The 27932-nt window shown below is 45.9% G+C and overlaps 1 long non-coding RNA gene across 3 annotated transcripts; it reads right to left on the bottom strand.

Annotated features, from left to right (window-relative positions):
* Positions 1-332: 332 nt before the first annotated feature.
* LOC120819580 (uncharacterized) lies at positions 333-23032 on the bottom strand. Of its 3 annotated transcripts, XR_013467728.1 has the most exons (4): positions 22838-23032; positions 19307-19441; positions 8958-9208; positions 3542-4587 (listed from the first exon to the last, which is right to left on the bottom strand). It is a non-coding gene; the product is annotated as an uncharacterized LOC120819580 (long non-coding RNA). The 3 variants fall into 3 exon arrangements; XR_013467729.1 differs by lacking the exons at positions 3542-4587; positions 8958-9208 and adding an exon at positions 333-429; XR_013467727.1 differs by having other exon boundaries at positions 3542-9208.
* Between the last annotated feature and the right edge of the window lie 4900 nt (positions 23033-27932).

Below are 27932 nucleotides of genomic sequence, written 5' to 3'. Positions count from 1 at the left end.
ACTGCTGTTGACGGAGTCTAGTCGGGTAGCAGAACTGAGAAAAGACGGTGAAGTAGAATGACAAAGGGGAGGAGAGGGGGTAACAGAAGTGTAGGTGGGTGTAGGAGAAGGAGGGGTGTTTACAATGCCAAGAGAAAACACAAGAATTAGCAGGAAGGATAATATCAGAAAAAGTCTTACTCGACACTGTTATAAAATCATTAAACAGGGCATTTATTAAATAATACTTGCAAGCAAGAGCAATATTTGACAACATAGACAGAGTCTTCAAGGCTTCTTATGGTCTTCTCCAGCGCCAAAATATATAGCTGAAAGATAACATGATGAAACAGGGAAGGCTTTGTGCACGTGTCCAGCCTTGGGCGAGGCATACATCTCTGCACCACAAGACATCGAGCGGTCATCTGGACATCGAACATCTTATCTCCGCTGAAAGGTCAGACGCACATCTCATTGTACAAATGGTACAGATATAATATTGTCTGAAACCCCTTCTGAGCATAACATGACATTATTGCAGTTGTGAGGAGCGGCTGGGGTACCACCTGGGAGCACACCTCAAACACACACAAATATATACACACACACAGACGCACTAACATTGTAACGGCATATGTAACCTTCACTCCCACTCGCCATCTTGTCAAAACTGTAAAAAAGAAACAGATCAATACAGTTGAGCGCACCCCGCCTCCTCCTCCTCTTCCTTCTCCACATGTCATCCCGGGAAGTTAGACTCCAAAAAGGATTTATGTGATAACTTAATGTCCCTCAAATAAGTTTGAAACTTGTCAATGGTTTGTTGGAGATCTGTCTGTGGCTTTAAAGTTGCAGTAGGGTGAATGTGAACCGCTTTCAGATTTCTTTGTTAAAGGGGCTTTGGGATGACGGCCAGAGGCTGGAAAGGTGCGGCAGGCATGCAGACACAGCGAGGTCTTGGGAAACTTCTCATCTTGACTTGGAGATACAGCGTAAAAATTCTGAGCAAACAGTAGGAGTCAACTGCTAAACCCAGTCTCCTTTCTTTTGGAATCTCATTGCGCCTGCTTCGCGTTAGTGAGCTTTGCTGCTCTGGCGAACGGACAATAAGGGTCCAGGTTTCTGATTATTTTTAAAGGTTCAATGTTTAAACAAATGAAAAATTAGTGCATGCAATTAAATTGACTTGAGTTACTCTGGGGTAACCCAATGAAATTACCTTTGGGAGGGTTGGAAGCAATCGGTCTCAAGATATTTTACAATTTTTCTGTTGGTTTTGCGCTGTATTCACGCAGTGACGGCACGATATAGAAACAGGAAAAAAAAACTCCTGGTGTTCTCAAACCATTTTTGCAGCACAATTGACACTTTCCATGCATTCATGGTCCATATCAATTTCAATATGGTCTTTAAAGCATAACTTAATATATAATTCTAATAGTCTAATAGTGTTTATATTCCAAGTTCCAAAGCTCAGCGGGGGTGATACATGAAAATGATTTGGAACAGATGGAACATGTGATAGACACAAAACCTGTTAATATTCAGGCAACATAACTACTTCGCTACTTTGTTACTTGGTGTAAAGAACGATAAAATACATCCATATTCACTGGGTTTCACTCATACAACGAACAAAGGCCTCCTGGGTGAAAGTCCTGTGTTAGTTTGAGCCCCTAATCTCCTTTAATGCCAACGGCCACTAGAGGTAGAATTCATCTTCCTACGAGTCGGTGTAGCAAGCCTGTTCTCATATACCGATATCTATGAGGCCATTAACCCCCATTCAATCCACTGATAACATTTCGTCTTACGATTTGCTGTTTTCAAAAAAACATGTGTTTTGCTTATTTACAACGAGGTGAATCAGATCAAACCATTGCAGGTGCTCCGAGTCGATCTTCCTGTTCCGAGCAAGAAAAACCCAAACATCCATGAAACATCCTGACAAAAAAATGGCAATGAGATCGACAGAGATGATGTCTACGGGTTTATTAAAATCATCATCATGTAGAATCCAGAGTTCCTTAAGTGATCGTATAATGCAACAAATTGTACCTTCATAAACCGCTGCTGTTATTTGTTTGAAGCATAGCAGAGCGGGAGGAGCAGAGCTATTCTATAAATATATGATAGAATCCGACGGAAACGCCTCATCTCGGTGCTCGTAGCTTTCAGAGAGGTGTGATGTGGCGCTTTCAGAAGATCGGGAGTGATTAATAGCCCTCGCGAGGATGTGCGTGTCCGTCCCGCTCTGATCTGAGCGTCTGGGCAGCGGGTGTGTGTTGACTGAACGTCATTCTGCTCCTCGTGCTGTTTGAACAACACTTAGAAAAGACCCAGGCAACTCCAGAGGAGGATTGCTCAGTCTGCTATCCATCAGCGACCCAGCTCATGCTGCCAGACTCTCCCGCTTATGTCTCAAAGTTTCAGTTTCCTTGCTTTTTTTCACTTTTTTTTGGCATTCAAACCATTAGCTCAGCAAAAATCTGGGCAGAAAGTCATCCCGGATAATTGCCTCCAAGTTAGCAAGTCAACGACGGTCCTCGAGACTAAATCCTTCAGAAAACCAACTCGGCCCCCACATGCCCGTACATTTCCCTGCAACCTGAGTTATCGCTGATGAACACAAATGTGCATTTGCTGAGGGTAGCGCGCTGTGCGAGAGGTCGAAGAAGCGAGAGGAAACCTAATCCACACGGGCTGAGTCGGAAAACCCGCAGAGAAGTACCGTTTCCCTCCAAAGATATGGCCTGTGCTAACAGCCCTCACTTTAACAATAACAGTGGTCTCACCCAGCCAGGCCAAGCTAACTAATGACAGATCCACACCTTAATGCTGAGCAGTTGTTTGGGTTTAGGAAAGGGAGGATGTGTGTGTGTATGTGCGTGTGCGCGTGAGTGGAGTGAGTGAGGAGTGGTTTTCTTAGGGGAAAAGAATAGCAGTTGTCAGCGGGGTGGCTCGTGCCACTGGAAAACGCCTCCACCTCCCCCGCTTCCTTCTACCCCGGGACAGACAGCAGCACCGTAATCCGGGCGGAGATCGAGGCAGAAAAACTCTGACGCAGCAAAACACTTCCCTCCGAGCGCGAAAAGACGTCCAGCCGTAACGCAGCACATTTCTGACGCTTATTGGATTGGGCTCAAGGTGGCGGTGAGGGGAGAGGAGGAGGGAGAGGGGCTGGGGGGGGGGGGGGGGGGGGCAGTGTGTTTGTGGTCCTCTTTCTTTCTTTTTTTAATAGTCACAGCCAGTCTCTTTGCCAGCAGGGATCCATTTCCTCTCTGGGCACCTCATCACAGGCAGTGACTCATTGAGTGGTGAAAAAACGAATTACATTGCATCACAGGATGTAGCATTTTACATAAGAAAATATTAATAAATCAAGAATATATATATATATATATGTATATATATATATATATATATATATATATATACATATATATATATACATATCTTTATACTATATGTGGCGTACTGTATATACTTATATACAGTATATCAGTAGTCATTCTTTTGTGTCACGAACGGGTGTCGGCAGAGGCAGGACTCAAACGCAGAGTTCAAACAAAAGACTTTAATAGTCAAAATTCCAACTCATTATTCCAAGGGGGGCAAAAACACAGCCGGGAACTAGGAACACTCAGGCTTGAACATTCAACAATGACGCGACAAGTGACAAGAGACACACATGGCTTAAATACACCGGGAAGGTGCAGGTGATTGGACACAGGTGGAAACAATCATGACACGACAGACAATCACAGGGGATGACAGGACAAGGCAGGAAGTGAAGTTAACCCAGGGGCACCAGAGGCATGAAACTACAAAAAAAAATGCCTGAACCCAAATTGTGACAGAACCCCCCCCCCTCATGGGCCAAATTCCAGATGGTGCTAAAGGGCAGGCGGAACCAGTAGAGAGCAGACAAGGGGCGGGAGGGAGGGGACCAGGAGACGAGGGTCGGGCCATCCAGGGAACTCCGGCGGGCGGCCCGGCGAACGGCCAGTTGGCCGGGGAGCCTATGGGGGTCGGCCCGGAGGTCGGTCAGTTTGCCGGAGTCGCCGGCTGCAGGACACGGGAAGCCGAGGGCGCCGGCTGCAGAACACGGGAAGCCGGAGGCGCCGGCTGCAGAACACGGGAAGCCGGAGGCGCCGGCTGCGGGACACGGGAATCTGGGCACAGGGGCGCCGGGGGCAGGAGTCGTGGAGCTGGATCAGGAGGTTGCTGCAGCCCAGCGCAGAAGGAGGTGCACTGCGGCCCAGCGGGGTCGGGAGGTCGCAGCGGCCCGCGCACGGAAGGTGGTGTGCTGCGGCCCAGTGTGGAGAGAGTAGGTGGCCTGGAGTTTGGCAGCGAGCTCCATCACCCGCTCCCAGTGCGATCCGACACGTATAAATACAAATATTTCACATTGTTTCATTAGCATATACATCAGCATTAGAAGCGATTCAACCTGCTTCCTTACAACTGAAGGGCGTTGCACTCAGCGATCTGTATCCAATGAAACGGTGATGATATCTCGCTGCTTTGGCTGACTGGCCTCTGCTGCGTCCCTCCACTGAAAACCTCCATCCTACTCTAACCACATCCATCCAGATTAAAAGACCGCTGTTGAAGGAAGAAAGACTGAAGTAGATTTAATGACGAGAAGTAGTTATAGCCAATCAGGCAACCTGACAAACAGTGGTTAGAAATGTACTGTACTAAAGTTGAAATAGGTAGTTTTTGCAGGTTTTTAGTCACAAACTAAAGTAATACCCTATCATTCTCATTTACTTAAGTCATTTGGATTCATTCTTTGGGCAACAGTGATGACAGTATAAAATTTAATTTCAATCTTTCTGGGATTTTTTCCTGTTTTGTCTGTCTGTTGTAAATCTCCTCTCCAGGATAAAATGTCACCTACAGTGTGTCTCCAGCACCAGCCACGGAGCAATAGAGCTGGATTCAATATAGCGGGCATGTATATAGTAGTAGAGGTGCTGATGGAAGTGGACTGTAACCGCTGTAGTTTGGCTTCAGGCTTTGATCCGCAAGTGTCACCAAACCAATGCACGGCCGTTAGAGGGATTATTTTAATTCTAAATCTGGCTATTGATATGCTCTGGGGATCAGGTTAATTGGTGACTCTAAATTGCCCGTAGGTGTGTGGATGTGAGTGTGAATGGTTGTGTGTCTCTGTGTAGCCCTGCGATTGGCTGGGGACCAATCCAGGGTGTACCCTGTGTGCAGGATAAGCGGTTTGACAATGGATGGATGGATGTGTGGATGCGAGTGTGAATGGTTATTTGTCTCTGTGTCGGACTGCAATTGACTGCATGGCGACCAATCTAGGGTGTACCCCATCTGTTGGCCGAATTGGGCTGGGATTGACTCCAGCCCCCTTGCGACCCTGTATCCAGGATAAGCCGTTTGAAGATGGATGGATGCATTAGGATATCGCCACTTTCACAAGAAGAGATTTAAGTTCATGAAGACCTGACAAAAATATGTAAATAGCATCTGTCCTCGGCTCTATGGTGCGCAGTTGTTTGTTGTTGTTGTTTGCTGAAACGATTTTAGTGTAAAATGAAGGCAGGTTAATGAAACATTAGGGTTACGACATTACAAACATTCCATTTGCAGTCAAAGAAAAACATTTTAAAAGTGGGGATTATAAGAAGAATGCATTTGTTTTCTTAATTCAAAACTCAAGGGGCTCTTTAGTGCTTGAAGTAATAAACAAACATTTTGAAAATCCAAGATGATCCACACTATTGTTACCGTTTATGATTGTTAGAAATTGTAGAAATTGCCATAATGCTAAATCCAAACTTCTAACCCAATCCAGGGTGTACAAAGTCTCTCGCCCAAAGTTGGTTGGGATAGAGTCCAGCCCTGAATGGAGGAGAAGTGGCTTTGAAGATAACCAACACGTTTACATTTTATTTCACAATGCTGAATATAGTGATTCAATTCTGAGTCGGAGCACAGCATTTTAATAGCATTTGTTTTAGAATCTAAGTCAGTCGAGCCGAGAGCAGATGGTGCACAAATATACCGATGTCCTTCATTTAGCTAATGTTGTCAATATTTGTCTTTGTGACAAAAAGTTGTGGAAAGTCAACCTCACCACCAGTCCTTTTCGCACTCCAACTTGCTTTTTCTATATAAACCAATAAACATGTGGTGTGCTGGCCACATGTTTGACCACATACTAAAACAATGTGAATACAGCATTGCGTCATTTAAGAATGTGTGTGTTAGTATATGTGTGTTAGTGTCTGCGCTTGAGCAAGCACACCGCACAATTAGCCTACAACTTCTTTTCTATGCATTGCGTGTAGGCTGGTCCAAAGCTCTGCCGGTGTGGAACAAGCCAGCTGTGGTTTCAGGTCCAGTCCTGATTCGCCACATCTGGTCTCATCCCCTTTATGAGCTTTCACATTTGTCAGAAGTCGTCCTCCAGTATCATGATCATTTGATTATTAACTAATCTTCTCCGAGCAGAATTGATCGGCCCAAAGCTCTGTGTGATTGTCTCCATGAGGCGCAACTCCGGTAGAAATAAGATTCAGATGGGAGCCAACGACTTCATTGACAGGAAGCACTTGTTGAATTTAACTTTATCCTTTTCAAACCAACAATCCCCTCATGAGGTTTGATTGGAATTTCTCAAATGGTTGGTAAGGGGTCACGGCTGGTGGTGCTTTGCGGAGGTATTGCGGGGCAGATTCTGAATCACAGCCCGCTACATCTGTTTTTACGTCATTTGAACCAGCAGTGAACTGACTTTTTTCAGCATCCTAATATGTTCAATTACTGCCCTCTTATGTACCTTAAATGTTTGCACTTAAATAAGAATAGAATATAATTACTTAGCAAACAGCTTAAGTTGTGCAATACGCAAACATGCAACAAGTCATTGCACTCGGGAGGAAATACCATCGGTTGTCTCTGCTGACTCAGAATGTCCACTCTGAGAGTCTCGGCAAACGCGACTGCCCAGTCGGATCTGTTCAGCCTCCATGAGAACTCGGAGCTGGATTTCTTCTTCTACCGTTTAGGTAGCGCCAGTCTTCTGTGCCCAGACAGGTCATGCCTTTTTTTTTTACAAAGCTACAGTAACCTGTCTCCAGTCCGTGCCGCCTCACCGGTCTACTGTTACACGTGGCGATGGGAAATTGCTCAGTCTGATTTCCTGCCATCAATATCTCAGCATACTCAGGCGTTCACAGAGCGCAGACAGGGATAGTTCCCGGAGAGGAGAGTGGGGCGGGCGTGCAATGAGAGGTCATCTTTTTTAATTTTAAGTGCAAGGCCGGTATTGTTTTTTTTCCTAAAGAAAGTGTAGGAGCACAGTGAGGGGACGGGGGCGGGGTGTAGAGTAAATACACAGAGATTAACTACAAGATTCAATTGTTTTAACTGAATCATAACACGTTTTATTGGCAATTCATTACATTACATTACAGGTCATTTAGCAGACGCTTTTATCCAAAGTCACTTACATTACACTTTAAACCCATGGCTTTTCACATTTTGCCCAGGGAGCAATTAGGGGTTAGGTGTCTTGCTCAGGGACACTTCGACTTGAGACTTCGACTTCGACAATTCAATATTCAGAGGACCAACGGCAGTGCACAACTTTTTGCTATCTCAATAAATAGTGCAGTACAATATTCAATTAAAGTTAAACAAGGTCTATTTCAAGGGTCTCATTCAAAAGTCAGGAACAAAAGAATAATGTTACTTGCGCGATTTAGTGTTTGTTAAGTGTTAGTTGCCTAACAACACACTGTCAAATCAGGAAAAGTCAGTTGGATTGAACAATATGCCCACAATAGTCATTCAGTTTTCAAATTGAGCTGGATTATGGAAAATACATGCCTTCTCTAATAATAATGTTTTTTTTTCATCTTGACTAATTTCAAGTAAAATATGGACCGTTATGAAATTAACTAAACTGAGATTTCCTTTAGCCTTACTTTTATTAATTGAGGTTTAAAGAGATAATATTATGTTCTTGTCATACTTTAAAAAGAGAAAGGTGTATGCAGCAACATTTTTCAGCTCTATTCCCCTTTCCGTTTAAATCATTGTTGAAAAGACTAATTGTATGTTAGGATTCGGATCGTATTGTCATCTTAAGTTCATTTTTTGGTGTCTTATTTTGTATTTTAGTCGGTTTGCTCAGAATCCTCAGAAGTGTTGCACGACTTTTAACTAATTGTAAATGCCTCTAAATAAATGAGACACAACAGTTTTGAACTGGAAGAAGGGACATATAAAAGTCTGCATTCTTGGTGAAAGGCTGTGGTGTCCTTTCGGAGAAGGTCATGTGACGTGTCATGCCGTTGACTCTTTGTCTTTGCCAACTCACTTGAGTTGAGGGTGATGCTTATCATAGTACACACATTGGATTGGATGAGCAGCATACCAGGAGATGATTTTCAATGCATGTAATTTGTTTGTGTGTTTCGAGTGATGTCTGGGTACGAATCAACCATTAATGACCGTCGGTATAGTTATTTCTAGCTGAGCAGTGGAATGTCACTCTATGTGTTTGCTGCTTTCTGAGCTTCTCTGTCCTTTTTTCTGCCGTGCCGTGGCTTTTAGATTACGCAAACATACAGCTGTGACAGTTTGCCCTCATTTCTTCTCACGGCAAAAAAAAACATTGCCTCCATGCCAGATACATTCTGGACCAGTGACCTTACCCATAATTCATGCAAATAGGAAGAATCCGCAGGGCCTTAATTATAAAGGATGGCAAACTCTTTTCTTAAGCTGCCTCAATTTGAAATTGAGGCAGAAAGGATGGATATATTTTCACATCAAATTGTTGCCAAGTGCAGCTTTAAATCCGACCCCGTAAAAGCCAGGAACCTTTCTGAGCCACAGCTTGATCGGCCCTCTTGAACTCGGAGCCACGAGCTGAGCTGCTCATCGCGCCACTGACGCTCGTAATTAAAAATCTCCAGTTACTTCCTCCTTACCTCTGTTGACCCGGCCGGCCTTGTAGGCCCAGAATGTACCCAGGATCAGTGAACCGCCTCTGGGGAGCCACGGCAGGAACTTGGCCCGTGTGCTGGACGCAGACCGGACGACGCTGGGAGTCAACGGGGGAGTTGACTTAAGGGTGAATGGGGTGATTGCCGCAGACGAGCGTGCCAGGAAAACACTAGGCAATCACGATGCCAGCCTCTCACTCGAGTAGGCTGCTGTGTTACATGAGACGGCCCTCTACCTGGGGAGGAAATTGCTGAGGTTTGAACATGACAGAGACGAACTGACACAATACGAAGAAGAAAAAAACGTCAGGAACGCAAGCAATCATATTTCTGTCTCTGGGTTCTCCACGGAAGCAGCACCTCTAACACCCAGGAATGCCGGAATGTCGGCTGACGTCCTCCTCATCAGGTAGATGGAGAGAGGCAGGGTGGACGGGTTGTCGTTTTAGGGTGGAGCTCAGTCATTTGGACCCGTCTGAGGATTCAGCTATTGCCACTTGAAATTCGACAAGGAAAAACACCCAAAAAACCCCTATGTAAATTCAACCCTGATAGAATGACGCCTAAATCTTCCAAGGCGTGTGCGCCAAGGCTAAAGGTAACACTGGCCCCCTGTCAGCGGGACCCCCCTCCTCGACGCGCCGGCCCACTGTGGTGAGTGAGCTGTGGACTAGCAGAGAGCCATACGTACAGTGAGCACTCTGTCTATCTCATAGGCCCATTCAGCCGTGTGGTTTGGCAGGTAAAGCTGCGATGTAGGTGGCTGCGAGTGAAGATATGGGGACCTATGTGTGCCGAGCTTAAGGATTCAATTTACCTCTGCCATTAAGAGTGCGATACACATTGAGTCTCTGTGTGGAAAGGGCCAAAAGTGTTGGCTTATTGCAGCTCACCATGAACCTGCACATGGAATTGTGCGGTGCCTTTATATTTGTCATACAAGTCGAGTGTAAGATTCTAATGAGGAAGTTTAATCTCAAGCTTCTGCGAAATTGAGCGGGAAAGCGCTCGCTACCAGCGAGCTGTGCGAAACCCACCTACACACAAGTACTCCCAAGTGTCGGCGCCACATACATCAGCACTGTTTTATATCAAAGATCTTTATTTTGGCAATCACTGATGTTGGTTTGGAATTATCACTTTTTAATAAACTCATCAGGTTCTGTACATACTATTAATGCACACTTTAAAGCCTTTTGACGCCTGACTTGGTAATACGGGCTTATAGGGAGCCTAGACAACTTCCCTAAGACAACATTAAGCCATGGCACAAACGCTCTTTGTGAGACACACAGAGTGGGCTCTCTTGAAGTCTTTAAGTAGAGGAAGTGATCCCCACCAAAAGGTCAACTAGTAGCTATTGTGTAGGTACTTAAAATACGATATTATGGATGCACAACTCTTGTTTTTCCCTTTTTGACTATCAAGAGGGGAAATAGGCTGATGCTTTTGAAACTGTTGGTTACATTTTGAGTGAAAGATACAACTTAAAACTTCCTAAAGTGTGAGAGGAAAAATGGTTTAAGAGTCCAGCTTATCTTGATTTTAACCATGATCCAGATGTTCATTGTGTCAGGGTTGGGGGTGGAAGGCAGGACTCAAACGCAGACTTTTCCAATACAAAAAGACTTTAATAGTCAAAAGGTCCAAAATCCAAGGGGCAAAAACACTCAGGCATGGAACTATGGGCATCCAAGACAAAAGACAGGACAAGGACATGCGTGGCAAAAGACAATGACTCGACCAGTGACACAGGAGACACACGGCTTAAATACACAAGGAAGGTGCAGGTGATTGGAACACAGGTGGAAACTATTAGACGAACACAGGGGATGACGAGACAAGGCAGGAAGTGAAGTTACCCGGGGACACGAGTGGCAGAAAACTACAAAATAAGACAGGAAGTGAACCACACCGTGACAGTACCCCCCCCTCAAGGACCGACTTCCAGGCGGCTCACACTAGAGCAAAACAAGGGGTGGGGGGGCAGGGAAACCAGAGACGTTGGTCGGACCACCCGGGAAACTCTGGCGGGCGGCCCGGCGGGTGGCCAGACGAGCGGGGAGCCTCTGGTGGTCGGCCCGGCGGGCGGTCACCAAGCCGGCTCCGGAGCGGCGACTGCAGGGCACGGAACGTCTCTAGAATGGCAGGCTCGGGGACACGGGAAACCTCCGGGGTCGGCGGCGGCAGCTCGGGGACACGGAACACCTCCGCGGTTGTTGCCGTCGGCTCGGGGACACGGAACACCTCCACGGTTGTCGCCGTCGGCTCGGGGACACGGAACACCTCCGCGGTTGTCGCCGTCGGCTCGGGGACACGGAACACCTCCGTGGTTGTCGCCGTCGGCTCGGGGACACGGAACACCTCCGCGGTTGTCGGCTCCAGCTCGGGGACACGGAACACCTCCGTAGTCGGCTCCAGCTCGGGGACACGGAACACCTCCGTAGTCAGCTCCAGCTCGGGGACACGGAACACCTCCGTAGTCGGCTCCAGCTCGGGGACACGGAACACCTCCGTAGTCGGCTCCAGCTCGGGGACACGGAACACCTCCGTAGTCGGCTCCAGCTCGGGGACACGGAACACCTCCGCAGTCGGCTCCAGCTCGGGGACACGGAACACCTCCGCAGTCGGCGGCGGCTCAGCCCCCCCCATAACCCACCCCATAGCCCCCCCCTCAAGGGCCGGATCCCAGACGGCCCTCAAATCACCAACGGGAGGGTGGGAGAGGACCATGGGATGGGAGGGAGGGAGCCTGAGTCTCGGAGCGGGGACTGGGGGCGTCGGGGGCATGGAACGTGGGGCCGGTACTGGTCGGGTCGGGGGCATGGAACGTGGGGCCGGTACTGGTCGGGGGCATGGAACGTGGGGCCGGTACTGGTCGGGGGCATGGAACGTGGGGCCGGTACTGGTCGGGTCGGGGGCATGGAACGTGGGGCCGGTACTGGTCGGGTCGGGGGCATGGAACGTGGTGTTGGTACCGGGGGCATGGATCGTGGCGCTGGCTCGGGGGTCGGGGACATGGATCGTGGCACTGGCTCGGGGGTCGGGGGCATGGATCGTGGCACTGGCTCGGGGGTCGGGGGCATGGATCGTGGCACTGGCTCGGGGGTCGGGGGCATGGATCGTGGCACTGGCTCGGGGGTCGGGGGCATGGATCGTGGCACTGGCTCGGGGGTCATGGGCTTGGGTCGGGAGGCCGGGACGGGAATCTGCTGCGGCCCAGCGCGGAACATCTTGCGCTGCGACCGAGCGGGGTCGGGACGTCGCTGCGGCCCAGCGCTGGACGTCTTGCGCTGCGACCGAGCGGGGTCGGGACGTCGCTGCGGCCCAGCGCTGGACATAGTGCGCTGCGGCCGAGCGTGGGGAGCATAGGTGGCTTGTAGTCGGACCGCAAGGTCCATTACCCACTCCCAGTGCGAATCGCCGCCAGACGACCACGAAATGGTCTCCTCCTCTGGGGACCATGTGGGGGGCGGCGGATGGTGACCCAGATGCCTACTGAGGGCTCCAGATGGGGAGACGGAGTAGTACAAGTACCCAGCTGGAACCCCCGGGAGGACCGTTCCCCTACTACGGGCAGCCCGCTGGAGACTCCGTGGACCGCCCATTGCCAGACGGGTTCCCCTGAACTCGTCCAAGGGAAAAAACTCTGCTGAGTCCTTTCTTGGTCGCGTCATTCTGTCAGGGTTGGGGGTGGAAGGCAGGACTCAAACGCAGACTTTTCCAATACAAAAAGACTTTAATAGTCAAAAGGTCCAAAATCCAAGGGGCAAAAACACTCAGGCATGAAACTATGGGCATCCAAGACAAAAGACAGGACAAGGACATGCGTGGCAAAAGACAATGACGCGACCAGTGACACAGGAGACACACGGCTTAAATACACAAGGGAGGTGCAGGTGATTGGAACACAGGTGGAAACTATTAGACGAACACAGGGGATGACGAGACAAGGCAGGAAGTGAAGTTACCCGGGGACACGAGTGGCAGAAAACTACAAAATAAGACAGGAAGTGAACCACACCGTGACACATTGTGTCTGTTAATTAAAGATCCACGATGGCTACGGTAAAAAAGTTTACTGATATATGTTTGATTTTACAACATGTCCTTTAAGAGCATTATCATAAGAATATACCACTATGCATTTGATAGGATGTTACACAACTTTTTTTGTTCTTAATTGTAAACTCGTTCATCGTATTGTTTTTTAGCAGCAGAATTTATTTCATGCTCGAGCTTGAATTTCAACCAATTTGCGCACATTCCATATCTAATTTTGATTAATATATCATAGTAAAGTGCTCAACGTTGGTAATTTATGGGGACGTTGTCACTCTTATCTTATTACTACACCCACAAAAGGTATACGGACAACTTTAAAGTACAAAAAATGTGGCGGTTGTAAGCTGAATCCTTGTCACTGATTGGCTATTGAATCTCATCATAAATTTGATAAATTGTTCTTAAATGCTGACCCCCACATTCCTCTAAAGGAGAAAAAGTCACTTTTAGCAAATAACTTTTCCAGAGGCCTGCACAGAGGCCACTACTGTAATGATGTAAATCTGCCACTGTCACAAGATTTCACTTCTTAAATAAAGGCGCTTTCTATTTATTCCCAGTGTTTACCTTCTTCTCCTTGTGAAAATAAAGTACGAAACCCATCAACCCGGCGGTTAAGTAGAACCCCGATATTGCCTTAGAGCCACGTGTGGCTTCCCCTCCTCTCCTGGCTGTGAGCACTGATGCCGTGCCAGAGAACGGTGCTCTGCTGCGATGTGCTGTTCCATTCTGTTCCTGTGCTGTCCTGTTCCGCGATGCCGGCTCCTCGCTAGGTGCCAAGTGATTTTTATCACTGGGAAAACAGTCTCCTTCCAATCTCAGCCCTCTCAGGAGCATATGAATACACTTTACACTCACACGAAGGAAAACAGGTAACTTGAGACAAGGCAAGGGCAAGAGCTGAGCGCCGCAGGTAAAAGGACTGCAGTGTGTTAGCGTGTGCGCAGTGTGGCATCTGTGTGTGTGTGGGTGTGTGTGTGTTGGACTTGTTCACACTCATGGATCCCCTTTTAATGAACAAGAGTTGTGTCTGCACAGTATATATGCTTCAGTCTTAATGCTGCACGTACAGTTAGCGCTGCGTTTCTGGCACAAAAATACGCACAGCTAAACCTTGCGGCGGAAAATGGAGACGGGCTGGGGACTGCTCGTTTTTATTCCAACCTTTGTTTATTCAGGGAGAGGCAACGGGGCAAATTTGACCTTTTCCAGTGATGTCACATTGCCACACGGGTGCTGTTGTATTGTCAATGTCAACCGCACATGGTGACATCCTCGACACCCCCCAACACCTCGCTCAAAGACAAAGAATGCAGAAGGGAGGGAGGGGAAGGGGTGGGGGGCATTACCTAAATTTCCATCCGATATGATTTCCATGAGGTTATTTTGACAAACAAATGTAATCCTGAACACCTTTTCGAATCGTATTTTCCACTCATTGTCATTGGGCGGGGGAGCGGTAATCTTACCTCCAATATGGAAGCCTGCCCAAGCTATTCCTACTTCCAACGCGTCATGTACCAACGCGCATGCAGTCTGATACCGACACAGCGTGCTTTCAACCGTCATTTTTAGACGCCGAAGTGACCATGTGTGTGTATGCAGAGCCTGTGGGTTGGGAGGTCGGGCTCAAACAAACAAAGAACTTTATTTTTCATGTAAAAAGCATATTTGCCTTTGTTTGTAATATAAATAAAGACTCTCCTCTCAACTCTTTCCTCCTCTCTAGACTCTCTCTGCCCTCTTACGACACGACGGACTGGCAAATCCCCTCCGGCTCCGTGGCTGTCTCAACCGGTCCGTGCCATGAGAGCCACCATGCGAGCGTCGGAAAGGAGATGGCGTAAATATAAACGACCTGACGACCTGCTTGAATTTCAATCTCTCCTCTCCTCGTTCTCTGCCTCTATCTCTTCTGCCAAAAGCTCTTTCTACCAGTCCAAAATTGAATCCTCATTCTCTAACCCCAAAAAACTCTTCTCGATCTTCTCCAATCTCCTCGAACCCCCTACCCCTCCTCCCCCCTCCACCCTTCTTCCGGGAGACTTTGTCAACTACTTCACCAAGAAAAGAGCTGACATACGCTCCTCCTTCTCAAACCCACCACCTACTTCTCGCGTCCCACCGACCTCACCTCTTTCGCCCTCACTTCCCTCTTTCACCGCCCTCTCTCCTAACCAAATTCTTACCCTAGTAACCTCTGCCCGTCCGACCACCTGCCCTCTTGACCCCATTCCATCACATCTTCTACAATCTATCGCACCTGACCTTCTTCCGTTCCTTACCTTTCTCATCAACAACGCTCTGTCATCTGGCTGTTTTCCCAATTCTCTGAAGGAGGCAAGAGTCAACCCTCTCCTGAAGAAACCCACCCTCAACCCTTCTGAAGAAAACAACTACAGACCGGTCTCTCTTCTTCCCTTCTTGTCCAAAACCCTTGAACGTGCTATCTTCAATCAACTCTCCTCTTATCTCCACTGTAACAACCTCCTTGACCCCCACCAGTCAGGTTTCAAGGCAGGCCACTCTACAGAGACTGCTCTCCTTGCTGTCTCTGAGCAACTCCACACTGCTAGAGCCGCCTCTCTCTCCTCTGTCCTCATCCTTCTGGACCTCTCTGCTGCATTTGACACGGTCAACCACCAGTTCCTTATTTCCTCCCTTCAGGAACTTGGTGTCACAGGCTCTGCTCTCTCCCTTCTCTCGTCCTACCTCGATGGCCGCACCTACCGGGTAACCTGGCGAGGATCTGTGTCGGAACCGTGTCCTCTTACTACTGGAGTTCCTCAGGGTTCAGTGCTGGGTCCCCTCCTGTTTTCGCTTTACACCAACTCTCTTGGCGCTGTCATTCGCTCGCATGGCTTCTCTTACCACAGCTATGCCGATGACACCCAACTAATTCTCTCCTTCCCTCACTCGGACACCCAGGTGGCGGCTCGGATCTCTGCCTGTCTAACTGACATCTCTCAGTGGATGTCCGCCCACCATCTGAAAATCAACCCCGACAAGACTGAACTACTTCTCTTTCCCGGAAAAGACTCGCTTACCCAGGACCTGACAGTCAACTTTGGAAACTCTGTGCTAACGCCCACTTCGACTGCTAAGAACCTCGGCGTCACACTCGACAACCAACTCTCCCTGACTCCCAACATCACTGCGACAACGCGATCCTGTAGATACACGCTCTACAACATCAGGAGAATACGTCCCCTTCTCACTCAGAAGGCAGCGCAGGTACTGATTCAGGCTCTTGTCATCTCCCGCCTGGACTACTGCAACTCCCTCCTGGCAGGTCTCCCTGCCACCGCCATTCGACCTCTGCAGCTCATTCAGAATGCAGCAGCTCGACTGGTCTTCAACCTTCCGAAATTCTCCCACACTACTCCACTCCTCCGCTCTCTTCACTGGCTACCGGTGGCCGCCCGCATCCAGTTCAAAACACTGGTGCTCACGTACCATGCTGTGAATGGATCGGGTCCAGCTTACATCCAGGACATGGTCAAACCCTACATCCCAACCCGCACTCTCCGCTCTGCATCTGCAAAACTACTCGTCCCTCCCTCACTGAGAGCAAAACACTCGACTAGGTCTCGACTCTTCGCTGTCCTTGCGCCGAAATGGTGGAACGCGCTCTCTGAAGACATCAGGACCGCAGAGAGCCTTCACATCTTCCGCCGCAAACTAAAGACACACCTCTTCAGACTCTATCTCGACTAAAGACTAACAAATTGGAGCACTTAAATTGTACTTGTGACGTCACTCATCTATAGCAAATTGTAAATTCGCTTATTTGAGGAAATTGCACTTTCTTGTTTCTTGTTCTCCTGAGTTTGTACCCTATGGTTGAATGCACTTATTGTACGTCGCTTTGGATAAAAGCGTCAGCTAAATGACATGTAATGTAATGTAATGTAAATAACTCTTTGCCAGTGTGAAAACATGAAACTGAAATTCCGTGCTTTTGCCACTGCCTTATTATTTCACATAATGATAATTTCCTGACCCTCATATAGATATTTTGTTTAAATTAACCTGAATACTAAGTAATCCTATTTGTTCAAATAAGATTACCCATTGGCATTATTTGATGAGTTGGAAGTGACAATGTGCGCGTGATACGTCACTTAGCTGAAGCTTGGTTAAGTCTCAAGAGTGCATGGAAAAATTGCATTTTCAGTTACATTTTATTTTTTTGTGTCTATTCTAATCAATCATTTAAGTACCTCCCATTCGCACAAGGAATTTTAAATATATCACATTAGAATTTTTAATATGGCTTGATGATGGCTATATTATTTCTCCAATGCAAAAACCTACTGTTATATTTTCTTCATCAGAGTTGATAGTGCAGCTTGAAAAAAACTGACAGACAATACATGACATACACACAGTGCATTATCCTGTTGCTTGGCACTAGAGAGGGTCCAGAAATCTGTACGGACAAATGAATCACAGATTTACATTGCAGAATGGCAAAATCAATCCAAGGAAATCATTTCCATGTTTGTTTTAATCAATTAGATGGAAAGGAGAAGTTTGGAAGGCAGCCACCACTCTAACATGGAAACTTTGTGTCCTAAAACATTGATGGTGGAGTAATAACCACCATAGTTTCTGACCCAAACAAGGCGTGTCAAAGGCCGTCTCCTCATCAACTTGTGTTTATTTAAATTCAGATTTTCTTTTTTACACACACATGTCCATTAATCCCCAGTAATGCGTCTCCATCCCTCCTTCGCCCTATCCTCCCCTCCTTCTTTCACCAGGGCCGTTTATTTTAGATTTTTTGAGGAAAAATCTGCAATGAAATGAAAATAAAGGTAGCTTTACTCTCATAATATTTAGAGTGGAGAGCAATTTATTTTCCTTTTATTAAATGCTGATTAATATGCAGTGTTGGGGAGACAAATATTGCAGGTCTCATTTCCCCAGTATCCTGTGCTGAGCGGCTCAGGCTCGGAGGTGGAACCGGCCCTAAATGGGCTGCAGATATGGAAGTCTGGTTTAAATTAAAGTAAAGAAACTCCTTTTTCACCGTTCCCTTTTTCAGTCTCCTCTTCCGTCAGTGTGTTTTTTTGGCGGGATTAGGTGTGTCTTGTTTTGGGTCCGGCCTTAATGACGATGCTGCGAACATCCAAACCCTCACCGCTCTGGTTAGATTTGCAAGATCTCACACTGTATTTGAATGTATTCATCATGTTGTCTTACATACATTGGGATATGAATGAAAGAGATCCAGGCTGTGAGTCAGTGAGTCTAAAAGGTTTCAAGAGTAAATGGGCAGAAAAGTAAACTTTAATATTTAAAAGTAAAAATTAATATTTTTATTTTTTTACTTTCCTCGGGTACTTGACTTGATTAATTATTGGGAAAAGCCAACTGGCTGCAAACATTGGTTATTTCTCATGTAAAACTCATTCATCAAAAATAGTAAAACCAGACTCTCAATTTAGTCTAATGCATTAGTTTGCCAAGATATTGGCCAATACTCTGCCTTTAATATGAATCCAATTAGTCCATGTCCTACATCATTGTCTCCTTCTTATCGTATGACAAAGATCAGGATATCATTTTACTGCCTTTGGGTTGCTACAACTACAAATCAAAAGCAAAACTCCCTCAGGAGCTGCTCACACACAGATTAGTAGTGTGGGGTTAAGTGAAGAGATTTAGTGTCCCATGATGTTCTGACAGTTGTGTTTAATCCAGGAGAGAATAACAGGAGAGATGGAAGATTAAAGGTGTTGGCAGTCGGTGTAGCACCTCAAATTCATGTCCCATCTAGTATTCGTACCCTTTCAAAATGTCTAAACTCATCAGCTTCAATTGTAGCTACCGTTTCACAAATTAAATAGGTCTTGATGAACACACTGCACATTACCTACCCAGCACAAAAGGGCACACAGACACAGATACTACTAAATTAACATAATAGAGTTTTTAGCCACTAGAACCACAGGTATTTTAATCCAGAGTTTTTGGAGACCACAGTACAGCCGTAAAGAGAGTAACCTAGAGGTAGTTAGTCAAGCTACATCAGTCGTTCAACACTAATGTCCAAATCTTACATTGCCACAATTTACAAGGAGATCTTGTATATATACTGCATGTAAAAATCATACCACCACAGGTCACATCTGTTTTTGGTGAAGAGACAAAAACTCAACAAATCACACAAAAATTGCACTGGTGTTCCTTTGCAAATACACAACACTTGCGCATGCATGGAACACCACAAGATGGGAACCCGGTAGGGAGCTCTGACTCACGTCGTTTGGGTTTGCAACGTAGGTTGGCCCGTCACGTGAAAGGCTGTCCTGGAACAACTGGCTGTTTTAACAGGCCTCTGAGAGATGCCCTCTCATTTCCTCCTGGAAAAGCTGATCAATCACAGCTCTCATCACCTTGGAGTAAGGGAGAAACAGAGTTGTGGGTGGACTGGTCTGGGACAAAGCAAAAGGTGAGATGGGTGAGGAATTGAGGATTCTAACAGTGTTCATGCCTCATCAGACTGATGAGAGGACAGAGGAAATTAAAACAGGGCTTAATGAGCACATTGAAATGACAGCTTATACAGTACAGAATGTACAGAATGTACTGTATTAGCTACGTACTACAGCCATTAGCCCATGTACTAAAATATCCCCGTTTGGAATTTTAAAACTGGGCTGAATCACGGCAGTAAAACCTACAAGTTTCACCTGAAGAATCTCATATGTTCCCTCTGTATAGTGAACAACCGAAATAATAGGAAAGGATTAGACGAAGACAAAAGAAGACATTGAAAAAAATCGGAATTTGGCTCTAAATCGAGATTTCTCCCTCCCTCCCCAATTTGTCTCTGTGAGTGTTTTACAAGAGCTAGATGAATTGCTAAAGGTAACATCCATCCATCAATGGGGAAAGAGGAATGTTGTGCTCTTAGCGGTTCTCCCTCCACCCGGCCGACACTTAAAACAACACATTGTGCCAGCAGCTCTTGATTTCCACTGGTTTAACACCATGTCGTTTTTCAAGCGAGGGCTATCAGAAGCATTTAGACTGAAAGCAGAGCAGACCCCTGTAGCCTACTAGCCCCTGCCTTCTCTGACTCAGACCATACTCAGCTCCAATTTGTCCAGACATGGGCCAGTGTGTTGGTGTGTGGGTGTACTGGGATATTGTTCCATGCAGATGTAACACTGCAGGAAGCACTTTGTTGTACTTTTTTTCACGGTGGGCACTACAACAGAATAGATATCTTGTAAACAGGCACACTGAAATTCTTAATCTGATTAATCAAATAATAGGGATAATGTATCCGTTTATGCTATTTAACAATTTCACCATATGTTTCAGGGCGGCACGGTGGCGTGGTGGTTAGCACTGTTGCCTCACAGCAAGAAGGTCCTGGGTTCGATTCCGCCCAGTGGCCTTTCTGTGTGGAGTCTGCATGTTCTCCCCGTGTCTGCGTGGGTTCTCTCCGGGTTCTCCGGCTTCCTCCCACAGTCCAAAGACATGCTGTGGGGATCAGGTTAATTGGGGACTTTAAATTGCCCGTAGATGTGTGAATGTGAGTGTGAATGGTTGTATGTCTCTGTGTGGCCCTGCGATTGGCTGGCGACCAATCCAGGGTGTACCCTGTCTATCGCCCGAAGTTGGCTGGGATGGACTCCAGCCCCCCCGCGACCCTGTGTGCAGGATAAGCGGTTTGACAATGGATGGATGGACCATATGTTTCAGCTGCTACAACATTAAGCTATCAGGCTGCCATGCTTTTTGACTAATTTTGTATAATTGATTGTTATTTGTGTTTCTCGACAAACGATCAGCCTATTGACTACATGGAAGCTTGGTGAAAAAAACTTTAAAAAAGTGTTTTTACTCTGCTTTTATGTACACGCACATCTCATCTTACACCACTTTGTCATATTGCTTCAACAATTTCTGCGTTTGGTAGGGACTATTTCACAAACCCTTGGGGTGATTGAGTTTCTCGTGTGAATCCCAATGGCCACAAGACTTTCCCTTAGTGTGAACCACAGGTTGACAATATTGTGTCTTTGGATTGGCCATTATAGTCTGATAGCTGCTGATGTGGCTGAAGAATCTTAATCTTTCAGCAGTATGCAGCGGCATCTCCTGAATATTGGCTCTTTTGTAAGGATTCCTGTCTAACCCTGGTGTTTTTTCCCTCTGTTTCCCACATATACTCTCCTGATGTTGATGTCATTCCCATGTTTGTTATTGTTTTGCCATGTGCTTGTGTTTTGGTTTCTGTGTCCCCAGTAGTGTCCTCAGAGTCCCGCCCAGTGCCACGCCTCCTCCATTAACACAACTGTGCCTTCTCGTTATCCCAGCTGACATAAATACTCTAGCTTTCCTCGCTCCAGCTGTCAGTCCATCCGTTAAACCACCCCGGTATCTCGGCGCAGTGAGTTATATTGTTTCAGTCCTGTGTGATTCCGCAATAACTGCTTGTTTTTCACTCTTGCCGTCCAGCGTCGAACCTCGGGTATTCACCTGGCCGAAGAGGTCGCCAGTTCCTTCCACGGAGATCAACTGAGCACCTACCTACCCCTGTGTCGAGCCTTGGGTGTCACACAATCAAGCTGCCCTGCCTGCCTGTCTGCCTCCTAGTCATGCAGCGGGAAAATCACCTTTCTGAGTGATTACGGATCGGTGCGCACGGACGCGTCATCACGTGGCCGATTCGACTTGTTTCCTTTTTTCAGCCACTCACACTTGTGTGACTTGTGTCTCCTGTTGCTTTTTTTGTCCTGCCTGATAAAATAAATTCACCTGTTGGATTAAGAGAAACCTTGGTGGTCCTGCGTGTTGCATTTGGGTCCGTTTGCATATCGTAACATTAACAAGAAAATGTTAAAGAAAGCTTTCCCTCTGGAACCGTTTTTACAAACTATTGTTTCTGTGGTACCTTTAGCCTACAAGATCTTGTGGACAAATGCAATAGATGAGATTCCTTGCATGGCTGTGATGTGCAAGTAGTAGACAAATGTTTTCTACAAAAGCTACAGCTAAGACTTTTACTGTACAATTGGCTTTAAGCTGGCGTTTAGGATCTGTGCATTGTAACCCTTGAGCCAATCTCTCGTTAACTTGCCACCTCCTGTTGAAAAGAAAAGAAAAAAAAATCTGCGAAATGGATCCCCATTATAGCTTCACGTATTATAGCAGACTTTAGTTTCATAAGCTTTTGAAAAGTTTCCCAGGGGTTGCCATAATTTCTGTGGTTTATTTTCGGAACGTTTACTTTTTCTTTCCACCTAAACGATCCGTATGGGCCCTTGAGCTCTTGAACCATCTCAATCCAGTTTCACACTCCTACTTCGGGGCACTTAATGTAGTTGGATAGCACGTTGGTAAAGCCAACGTCAATCCTTAAATATCCACAATCCCAATTCCAATTCTCGCCTCGTAAGATTAATGCAGCTTGATTGACATTCAGTGTGCAACGAGTAATAATAAGCAGGACAGGCCAGGCGGAATGGGGGCCGAGGGCAAGAGCTGAGCTCAAAAACAAGCAGCGCTGGGCCTTGTCTGCCATAACATCTTGTACCCGAGTGTCGTGTTCTGGCAACCAAACATAATTCCTCAGTCTCTATGTCTAGCTGTCATTTCACAAAGCCTTTAGTGGAAATCATATCCGTAAGTGAGAAAACAGAGCAGAGAGAGAGGATGGTGTAAAACATGACTTCCTCCCCGCAGCTTTGCCCACAAGAGCTGTTATGTGTGGTGTTTTCCTTTTGGTCATGCAGATAAATCAGCCCGACGAGGACGATCGCTGTCCCACATCTTACCATTCTGTCTCCATTCCTATTTCCAGCCATAATGCTTTCCTCCCGTCCCCTTCTCGTCGTCTCGCAGTGTTCTTCCTCCTCACATCTTCCGTCTGTTCTTTCCTTCCTACATTACTGCGTCACCTCTTTTGTGCGAGTCTGAGCCGCTGCTCCGACAGCCAGCGTGTAATGCTACACCTCTGACCTGCGAGAGTCAGCAGACTGTTGTTTTAGTCAGAGATTCATTTCTCGAGTCTGCTGTGCTGAGTTTGTCAGAGAGCAAATGAGCTCCGATGAAAACCGAAAAGGGAAATATGGTTAATGCACATGATTCAGCTGAGATACAATAGATGTTTTGACACCTGAATTTGATTTAGTTCTCAACTTTTAAGTTGGGTCAGACTGTTGCCAGCTTTTTGAGACCAGAGCTTATTGACATTGCTCCCTTTACTGCAGCTATATGCGTACTTCACTGCACAATGGGATCAATTAGTAGCTGGATGCATGTGACTTCACAAAGTCGCATTAATGTTATACCTGCACAGTATTTGGCTCATAACAATGGTATGTTCTTATGAGCATACGTACCCCACATGCAGCCAAGACCTGCCTCGTCATCGTCAAGAGGGAATGTCGTAATAAAGTCACATGGGATGGAAAATTAAACATTTCAGCAAATCTCATCTCATCGCTTTACAAATCTTCAATGAAATCTCATGACACGTGGAGCTGAATCCATTCATTCTTCCTGCATTCTGACCTGCGTTGGTTTCCAGCAGCGTGGTGGCCATAGATTTGACCATGGATGTGTAAAGAGAAGTGGATACAATATTGGCGGAAGGTCTCACGTTCGTTCCATTAAAGAAGTGGCGCATGAAGGAAGCTCATTCCCATGACCAGAAGAAAGCCAACCTTTTATAACTTTTAGCACATTCGGTTTAAAATAAGGGCTATTCAAGTTTTTGTACTGGAAGGTTGATTTACCAAAAATGCATTCCATTAAGTTATCTTTCTCAATGTAAATATATAGGGAAACTAGCATTTTTGGCCGAATTGGATCAGGTGGTGGACCAGCGGGATCTAATCTATGTTTGGCAACTACATAAAACTAGCCTCAAAGACCTTTGCTCTTTCTGGGTCTAGTTATGGAGAGTTGCACGTGTTGCTGTTTGGAATTCTCTCACAACCTTCCCCCTTTAGTCTTTCACATAGTGGAAATCTGGGTATCTTTCTCTCGATGATCGGCACTGCAGGGTTAACATGAAATACAGATATGAATAAAAATGGTTATCTTTGTGAGAGAAGCTTTTATATAATTCACTTCTTTCCTTTCCCAATTAATATATTAAAAACATATATCAAGAATCTTGCTGATTGAATTATTAGTGTAATGTATAACGATATTCCTTTATTAGTCCCACAATGGGGAAATTCACCATATCGCAGCAACAAAGTGCACAGTGCATACAAGATACATGGTAAAAATTCATAGTCAGTGCCTTCCTCCTCGTCCAGAACCCCTTTGGATGTTCTTATTCCCCTCGGAGGAAAATGACTCAGCATTTTGTAAACGAGTCAGCTACACTGTCTCCCGGAGTGTTTGTCCCTGTTCACACGCCAATTCCTCCCATCCCAAAAAAATCAAATCTAACTGCAGCTGCACTCTTTCGTAGCTTAAAACCCTGTGACTTCATCTACATTTACAGGTTGTGCCACACTGAATGTTATGTGTTTGTGTTAAGCATCTGTGTTCTCAGCAGTGCCCCCTGCAGAGCACTCTAGCTGAGGCCCAATTGACTCCCTGCCAATCGGATTCCTCTCATCCTGGGCCAGACACTGACTCTGGCCAATCAGAGTCCTAGCTCATTTCCAGAGAGGAAGCGGTGACGGCAATGGTGGGTATCTGTTAGCATATAGGGCAGGGAAAGGGAAAGATTCATTTGAAGCCAAGGACTGAATCTTGTAGAAATAAACAGCCAACGTCTTCATTTATTTTGGCGTTATGGCGAACTGAGCAGTTTTGTACAGAGTGCAATATGTTGTGTTTCAAAAATGCGTAGAATTAGTATTGCAGAGAGTTTAGAAGATCTATGAATATCATGTTGTGTTTTGTTCTCTGTGAAGTCATCAAATGAGTGCAATGCGTTGCTGCTGTGCACCTAAATGCCAGCACCTAAAACTGCATATTCTATAAAAGACACGTTATGAGAAATAATGAATTTTCCCTATGTCTCGTCAAATGCACACAATCGAAATCACACATGCACCACAATCTCACACACCTATCAGACATGTTGTCATCTTCATCAAACACACACTAAGTTCTGAGGATGTGTCACTGGAAGTCGGACTAGGGAAGAAAACACAGCATTTATTTTCTTACGAGGAAGACGAAACACATCAAAACGAAACATTTAGCCATCATAATAAGCCTATATAAGCTTTGGTTCCTTATGCACACAGATTGTTACAGATAACTTACGTGACCGTTGGCTAGCCTGTCTAATTGCTCTGTCCTTTCTCTGTGTGACTCATGTGGATGTTGAGTTCATAGTTGTGATAACCGGGTTTTGTTGTTTCTTTACACTTCCTGTTGCAAGAACCAGATTTAGAATGACTAGAAGACAAAAGGACAGACCACTCTGGAATTGGGACTCATTCCTCCCTGATTGTCTTTGGTCCACTTAGACTCTCCCAATCAACTGCTTAGCTTTGGTGTGAATGCACATGAGTTGGACACACAGGTCCATGTGAGTTATAAGAGACTCAGGCACAGAGACAGACAGTAACCATCCTGGACAGAGTGGATCTGCCCCAGCGTGCCTTGCCAAGATGTAATTGGTTCCGTATTACACAACGCGCATTACACAGTGCAGTCATTTCCTCATGTCTCCCTGTCTTTCTGTCACTAACTGGTTCTCTTTCTCCCATTAGCCCCTCCTTCTTTTGACATTGCCCCTCACCCCCTCGTTGACTTATTCAAAGAATACATTTGAACTGAACCAATTCTGTAAGTGTGATATCTGTTATTTCTAAAAAAGGCGAGTCACTAAAAGGTCTCTCAACACACACGCACACACACTTCTCTCAATGTGTCAAGGCTTATGTCTCTCGCCACCACGGTCTGAGAAACCTATTAAAAAAATAACCGCTTCTCTGTACATCAGGGTACATTTCAGAAAATTCAGCGCGGATATACTGAATGGGCAGTTTCGTATTCAGAGTGCCTTTGCATTAGTTTAGGTTTTTTATGGTTTGGCGTGCGTTTATTTTTCCTCTCCTGCGGCGAGGCACACATGTTATGGAGTAGCTCCCCCTGGCCCATTTGTGTGGTTCTGTTTAGTCCCAAAAATAAAAAAGGGAAATAAAGAACCAAACCGGCTTGGTTATGGTACCAGATGTCTGGATTCTTTTTTAGTTTATCATTTTTGTGGCTTTAAGAAAAAAAGAATGTGAAAAATAACAGGTGATGGCAGAGAAAATTAAAATGACTTCCAGTCCAAGGATTTTTTTTTTTCTTTGGTTCTGCAGAATAAGAGCTCTGGTTTGCGGGTCGTTGTCTGGAGTGTTCAGCAAACCCACGGAATGGCACAATGACAATGAAATTCTGGTGCCAAAGCAGGTGTCTAGGCTCTGGTTTCATGGCATTTGGGGTGGCTCATGGTCTTAAATTCACAGGACCTCGTGCTGGATTAAATTGTTGGTCTCGGTCTGGGGTCGCGGTTATGGGTTGAGCTCTGGGAGGAGATTCTGCCTTGATGCGTTTTGCTCCTCCACCGAATGCTCAGATTTCAGACGCTCTGGAGGCAAATCCAGATCCAAACGTGTGGATCTGCGGGGCGAGATAAGTGAAGGAGAACGGGAGGAAAAGGAGCCTGGAGGTGTGTCAGCAGTTCTGCATGAGGGACCTTGGGCCAAAAAGAGAGACAAATTATATGGACATGATTCAGCAAGAAACAGCAAATGGATGTATGATGGATTGGATGGTGAGGAGGAAATGAGAAGAGAAGGCATCAGTCAGCAGCTACAGTAGATGGAGAAAATGCGTAAGAAGGTGACCAATCCAATGGTTTTAAAAACATACAGACTTTTGCACTTGTAGGTGGAGGTCATGGCCATTCCCTCTGCAGCCTTATTGGAAACCATCCTTCTCATCTTCCAGGTCCTCTCTTGATTTCATGCAAACATAGTTTTTCGAAGGCTCATAATTTGTTCTCTGTTGGTTTTCCTCTCCGACGTGATTTTTTATTCTCACAGTTTGAAATGTTGGCAAACATAGAACTTTTATTGTTTTCCACCACACTCTTTCAACTTTCGACATTGCTACTCATACATATTTCATTATCATATTCAAATTGCAGAACTACCATTCCATCATGTTTTGAGGTAAACGGCACTATCTGCACATACTTTGTAATTTGGAAAGTTGCTTGACTTTAAGGCTCAGTTCCCAAAAGTCTGATTCTTCCTCTTCAACCAGTAAGTCCCCACGACTCGTCTGGCCTGCTAAGACAGACTTTGCGCCTCCTACAGAAAACCTGAGGTGCCCCAGTCTCAAAATTCTTAGGTCGACAACATCATATGGTGTGTCACTTTCTGTGGGATGGCCATATGGACTACAGCGAGGCTTCGGATGTCAGCGGAATTTATTGTCATGAGCTGAGAGGAAACAAAAATGGAAAAAGGTTTTGTTGTTCGGATTTTGTTTTGCTTGAATTAAAAATTCTGATACTTTTGCCCATTCCAAAGTCACTTAGACTAAGGATTACGACTGTATAAAATGTGTATTCAATAGGGGTGATGGAACACTATACTGCTATACTGTACCTCTCGAAGGCAAATGAAGTGTCACTTTAAGGAACACTATAGGCTACTGTACCTCTTGAAAGCAAATTAAGTGTCACTTTAAGGAAGCGTATGAAGAAGATAACCTCTCTTGGCGCCTGGTGTATTGAAGTGCTCCTCTTCTGTCCCTCATAGTGATGGAATGGAGTAACCTAGCTCTCCGAGCTTCAACCACCTGCTGATGTTAGCCAAACAGACGATGGTTCCTTGATTAAAATGTCCCCTGTTGCTGCTCATGAACTTGACCGGGTCAAAAGCTGACGGCATGATC

The sequence above is a fragment of the Gasterosteus aculeatus genome, chromosome 5, assembly GCF_964276395.1.
Source record: "Gasterosteus aculeatus chromosome 5, fGasAcu3.hap1.1, whole genome shotgun sequence".
Classification (NCBI taxonomy): domain Eukaryota; kingdom Metazoa; phylum Chordata; class Actinopteri; order Perciformes; family Gasterosteidae; genus Gasterosteus; species Gasterosteus aculeatus.
The sequence above is the reverse complement of the archived record's forward strand: the minus strand, read 5'-3'. Positions and strand labels throughout refer to the sequence as shown.